Source organism: Quercus robur, chromosome 1 (assembly GCF_932294415.1).
Source record: "Quercus robur chromosome 1, dhQueRobu3.1, whole genome shotgun sequence".
Lineage (NCBI taxonomy): Eukaryota > Viridiplantae > Streptophyta > Magnoliopsida > Fagales > Fagaceae > Quercus > Quercus robur.
This window is the reverse complement of record NC_065534.1, coordinates 6,126,938-6,133,916: the sequence shown is the minus strand read 5'-3', so window position 1 is coordinate 6,133,916 and position 6,979 is coordinate 6,126,938.

Here is a 6,979-nt window from a genome sequence, read left to right as displayed (position 1 = left end):
TTTTTGAATTTGACCCATTCTCTCATATTGACTTCATTTTTTTTTTTTGGAAATAAATTAAATAGTCCAAACTAATCACGCGTTTTGTACTTGAAAATGCTTATCCAAATGGGCTCCAGCATGGGTAATTCTACCCAAAGAATTGCCAAGAAGGTTCCTAAAGGTGAAAGCCACTCACCATGTCAAGGAGAGAAGATATTTGTAAAGCCATAATATTAGGAGTTTATAATTGATACACTTTGTAGTATAAATGATAAACTGTATTATGGCAAATCTACTGGTAGAGGAAGATTTGCATTTGGAACATTTTGTTATAAGTATGGGCAGTGAAACACTTTGTAGCATAAATGATAAACTATGAGGTGAATGATGAATTTGTATAATGACAAATCTACATGAGTCCTTTATTATGTTTTCTTTGCAGTCTGTGAAGAGAGACTCTATCTCTATGATAAACACTCATTTGATGTAACAAGAGACTATGGAATTTGACACTGTATACACTGGGGTTTGTTCTTGATGTTGTGAAATTGTTGTAGGTACTAAAAACTCTAGTTTGATTAGTTGGCAAGTCATGTTCTTTAATCGTGAAAAGTTTACAATGGAAAACTTTTATGTTCCTACAATAAATGTTTTGGAGAGAAAATTGTTAGCCCCCTCATCCCATTAGGACCCCCCTATTTATACAAAGGAAAAATGGTCCAATGTTCCTAAGTGTGACTTAGTTACATGGAATTTTTGTGCAATTGTGCCTAGATTTCTTTTAAAATTTTAATTATAATTTTAAACTCTCATTTGGTGATTTTTATATGATTTTTGTGATTTGATTTTGATTTAGTAAAGACATATTAGCCAAAAGAAACAAAGGTAGAGCTATTAAAGAAATCTGTACTTTCAGATTAGCGATTACAGATGGCTAATGCTGCATTGTCATTTGTGGTTGTGGTATGAATAAGCGGTATGTTGCTTGGGCAACTGATTGAGGCAAAGCAATTAACCATATTAAATGGGATTAGCAACTTTTTCTTTCTCCTTTACTATTTGTGGTATGTATATGGCTTTTTCACATATGCTCAAGTGAAGTACCCATTAGGATTTCCCTTAATTATGATAAACATATTAATTTTTTTAAAAAGAAGTTCTATATTTATTAAATGAGATATATAAATATATATATCGAGGGCCATGTAACTGAATTGGCACCTCCCCATACACAAAGTGTTTGGGGTTTAAAGGAGAAAAGGTTCAAATTGCGGGAGTCAAGGAAAAAAGGTTCAAGTTGAGGGATTAGCAGCATATTGTAATTATTCTTAAATAAAAAATAAAAAATAGATATAAAGATATATATTGTTTTCATTGAGCTAAAGCAGTTACAATGGAAGTGTGGAGAGGATGGTTTTTTTTTTTTTTAGTCCTTGAGTATTTTGGATTGTTTCAAATGAGTAATGGCTCCTCTTAGGCTCCTAAAATTTTTGGTTTATTGATTTTGCTATCTATAACTTTGATTCTTCTTTACCTAATAAAGTTTGGAATTTTCTATAAGTACATTTTTCTTCAAGAAAATGAATCGAAATCTCCCTTCATGTTTATGCTCATGTTAATGTTCATCTTTGTATCTTTTGCAATACTCAATAAGTTATTTACTCATTTTGTGAATTATCAATTGTAGTTAAGAAACAAAGTATAAACACAATACTATTCAATTAAACTAACGTGAAAAATTAAATCTATTAGATTAAAAAAATGGACAAGAAAATGAAAATTTCACAAAAAATGTCTTAAATAGAATTAAAATAATTTTTACTCAATATTGTTTATCAAGCAATCATGTACTAACTAACAACATTCCAATCATTACATGCATAACGGGGTGATGAAAGGGTTGTTTAGTTTTGTAGGGGCACGATTTTGGGGCTCTGGCCCAACAGGCGGGTGATTCTGGCCCAAAAGTCCCTCAACAATGAATTTGTAGAGAGTAGGTTACAGAACTAGTTCTTGACAGAGGAAACGCAGTTACAACCATGCCATGCAACCAGTTGGACATAAGGATATCCCTTCGAACTCTTGGAGTAATGGTCCCTGGGGCTGTTTCTTATACTTCTATCTCTTTTCTCGTTCTCTATCTTTCTCTTCCTTCTCTATCTTTTTCTTCCTTCAGCTTGCGATCCTTTTTCCATGGGGATCTTCTTCTCTTATATAGCATCCTTCCTAAGATCATGACCCTACACTTGTCAACCATCTGACCTTCCACTTGAGTGCCTGTCCCATAGGTCATCCTTTTTCTTTTCTGTGAGTTGCACTGGCCAAGATGATTCTGCCTTTCTGTCCCTTCCATATTAATGCGGCTGGAAAAGTAGTTCCTTGGCATTTAATGCGGCAGTTGTGGTTGCCCCCCTTCCTGGACGCCATGCACCATTCCTTCGTATTGAGTGACCTTTCGCCAGGTAGGAGGTGCGAATTTGACACTCACTTGGCGAGTCCGAGGAGGTACTCCTCCTCGGACGCCCCTAAACAGGCCCGGTCCATCATAGTTAGGATGGGATATCCTGCACCCCCTGTCTTTTCTTCTTATCGTGGTTGGGCTTGGTACATGAACTACGGCCCAACATTCGCTGACAAATTTTATCCCCCACAAGTTTATTTAAGAAATGTGATCTAGCTAATAGAAATTAAAAAAATACAATAACTTTCACGCGTAGTCATGAATTATACCTTTACATATATCTTATGCATTTTATGAGTTTTATTTTATATAAATGTATTACATAAAATCAACAAAATTTATCATAAAACCCTTCGTTGTATTTTTTAAAATCACTACATAAAAATGAAAGAATTTTTTTTCCCAAAAAAATGTTCTCCAGTCATAATATTTACCCAAAAAAATCGTGCAACGCACAGGCCAATAACCAGTCTATATATATAATTAAAAGAAAAACTGAGAGAAAATATAATTAAATTCTAAATTGGATTCCAATTATTGTATAATTTTGCGCCACGGGTCCAATTTAAAGTTTTTTTTTTTTTTAAGAAAAAAAAAATATTGATTCCAAATACCGATGGACTCACCATTCCAAATATATTACTATATACTAACTTTTTTTTTTTAATTTATGAGATAGTTTTTTTGATGAGATAGTGGCTCCTAAAAAAGGCCATATATGGGGGACTCTGATTTCATGAACAACATGTAATTTTAAATAGAGTGATAGTAGGTTGCTATACATACATACCTATATATATATATAGCCAAAACCGAGAGAAAATTTAATTATATTCTAAATTGGAGTCTAATTTTGCGCCACGTGTCTCATCTTATTTTTAAATTTGTGTGTCAAGTGAATTATTAGATGTAAAAATCAAAGAGTCTAAATTCAATTAGATTCTAAATTGAATTTTAATTGGCGTTCAATTTTGCGCCATGTATCCCATCTAATATTTTAATTTTTGTAGCAAGTGAATTATTTCATACAAAAACCGAAGAGTCTAGATCCAATTAGATTCTAAATCATATATATATATATATATATATATATAATTGTGATTGTTTTTAAATGTACATGTGCATATGCACGGGGTTACACACTACTTTTATTAAATGAATGTATCAATTTTTAAACACAAAATAGAAAAATAATTAGGAAATTGATTTATTACCTTGTTGATATGACACGAATTATATTCATTACCATGTTAATTTACAAGATTTTTATAATATAATTGGTAATAACTTTAACTTCTTAAAAAAATGATAATGTAAAAAATTGACATTTGGCTCTTGTATTTTTAAAATTTTCATTTTAAAATTAGGTAAATAGTATTTTTTTTAGATGATGTTCATGAGCACTTTAACTAAAAAGTCAAGACTTAAACCCCATTTGGTTGCCGAGAAAGCAGAGGAAAAGAAAAGAAAAGAAATTTTCAATTTCTGCTAATAAAATGACATCTCATTTACTTATGGAGATGCAATTAATATATTTTCAAATATTTTATTTTATTTTCTAATTAAGGACACGAATTAATTCAAAGGATAGCTTAGAGGGCATAAAAATATTATTTTGATATTAATGTTAGATACATCAATTCTTTTCATGTACCACTTAATAATAAGGATTATTTTGACACAATACCAAAAGTTTAGAAACAAAATTGACATGTTTAAGATGTTAAAAACCATTTTGATACATAGTACAAGTGTTAAAGACTAAAACGGTAATTAAACATGTTTTTTACATATTTTTATTAAAATTAAATTTTATAAGAATGTGATTTAAAACCCAAGTTTCACACTTTCCAATTCCAACATGCCACATCATCTTATCAAGTATTAAAAAAATAAGAAAAATCACACTCAATCAATTATAATACTCATCTGAAAATTCAACCAAATTATTAAGATGTTATTAATTGTGGTGTGATATACTAAGTTTTAAGTAAAAAGCTGATATGACATCTCTTATTGAATGATGTAAAACATGAATTTTACCCCACATTTTTACCAAATTCAGACTATTTTTATTAATATCCTCAAAACACTTTTTTTTATTAGCTGAATTTGGAAACTAATATCCTATTTGGTTGCAAGGGAGATGAAAAGGAAAGAAGAGAGGAAAAAGTAAGGGAAGGGAAAGGGAAGAAGAGAGAGTTGTACATTGAAGGATTGCATTAAACAATTTCTTCAAAAGAAAGGTCTTTTTTGAAAAAATAATGGGACTATACGAAGGATTGTGCTAAGAAACTTTCTAGAACACAAATTTTTCTTAAAATTATAGGTAGTGAGAAAAGTGAGAAAAGTATAAAACTTCATCATAAAAGAAAAAAATGTATAAAATATTGACGAATCAGTTGCATTCTCACTTTGGACACATTCCTTCAACTTCAAACTTGAAAGATTCTGCATGTGTCCAAAATTTCATCTAATTTTTTATATGCTATCATTCATACAAAATAATATCTGATGGGTCAAAGTCCAACAAAGAAAGTACTTTACGGAGGCAAGAATGAACACGGATTTGACCCATTCTCTCATATTGACTAGTATTGACTTCACTACGGTCCATCTTCTTTGGCATGTCTGTGTTTGGCACAAAAGTTTCCATACCGTCAATTCCCTTGTCACCAAAGATTCTCTGGGTTCGTTTCATGATTCTAATTTAATGATACAAAGCTAAAAAAGTAACAGACTATTATATCATTTAAAATTTTAAATGACATAATAGTCTATTAACAATTTTTTTTTTTTATGAAGAGAGTCTATTAACAATTAAATCTTAATCATGAAAATAGACGTAATTGAGAGAACTTGAAATATATAGAAGATCTTATTCCATTGTAAAATTTTCAAAATGTTTACGATAACCTCACAAGAAAAAAAATATTTCTAATAAATTATTGCTCATAATAGTTATAGACCCTTTTCTTGTTTATGGTGTGTGACTTTTCGTACTTCAAAGTAATGTTGTGAATATTGTTTCGAACTCTATTTTAGTTTTTCCATTGGAACGGAATATTTCGGTATCGATTTATTCTGACGTACTGTTTGGGAGTGTTTTTAGATTACCGCATATGTATATATATAACTATTATAGAAAACAACAAGTTTAATATATATTTTATTAAAAAAATCTCAAATTTATTCCCTCGTCTTCTCATCCTTACCTAAACCCTTCATTATTTCTTTCTCATCTCACTGTCTGTGCTCTCTCAAGTTTTCTAATCTTCATATTTTTTCTCTCTCAAAACGCCACTGCATCATCTTGTCTTTCAATATATTTTCACCTCTTCTGTTCATATATACATATACCAAAGAGCTCTTATTCTTATCTTTTTACTTTTTGTTTCCCCTCTAACACGACCTGTGCATCATCTTTTTCTTCATTTTTTTTCACTTTTGTATTTTGGCCAAATCTTTAATTTTGGCCAGTATTAATCGAAATGCTCGAAATGGGCTGAAATTTCATCCGAGGTGGAATAAGGGGGTTATCGTTCTAGTTTGCATGTCGGTACAAGATTTTCCAACAAGAACAAAACAGAATCCATAACAATGCTTCAAAGGACAAGTCATTATTTTTCCTATACATGTGAGACAAAAAGATTATGATTATAAAAATGTTAAATTGCAAACTACACCCCTAAAATTTGGGGATATTTGAATTTTACATCTTGAATTTTTAGAATTTGAATTTTACCCCCTAAAATTTAGGAGTGTTTGGCTTTTACAGCCCCATATTATGAAATTTTAGGTTGTAAAATCCAAAAACCCCTTAAACTTTAAGGAGTAAAATTCAAACACCCCAAACTTTAGGGGATAAAATCCAAATTTTGAAACGCGATGATATAAAATCCAAACACCCCAAAACTTCAAAGGTTAAAATCCAAATTCTAAAACTTTGGAGTTTAAAATCCAAACACACCAAACTTTAAGGGTGTAATTTGCAATTTAGCCTTATAAAAAGTACAAAGAATTAATCCATGTCTCCAATGTGACATTTTATTAGTAAAAATATTTGTTTGAACTATTTTTAAATTTAAAAAAAGAAGCAATCAAAGACGTCGACTATTCAATGGGAAGATTTGTTTTAGAGGAAGCATTACTAGAGCAAATTAATAATGATGTCAAGCGGTGTTATTCAACCCAGCCCGATCGGTCGGACTGGTGACCCAGTACATAGACTGGTTCAGGTCATCAATTGGATTGGATGTGCACAAGACCTAGTCAAAACCGGTAAAACCTGGCGGGTTTTAAGCAAACCGTATGATCTGGCTGGGTTTTAATAACCCAGCTGGGTTTGTGAATTTTGTAAAATTACATTAATAAGTCCATCCCATTGAATCTTTTACTGTTTAATGTATGTTAATTTGGTAATTTAAATATGAGAAAACCTAAAAAAAATTTTAAAAAAATGCACTTTTTAGTTTCACGTAGTCAATTAACACATAGGTATGAATATATGAATATATCTTATATACTTTACTACTT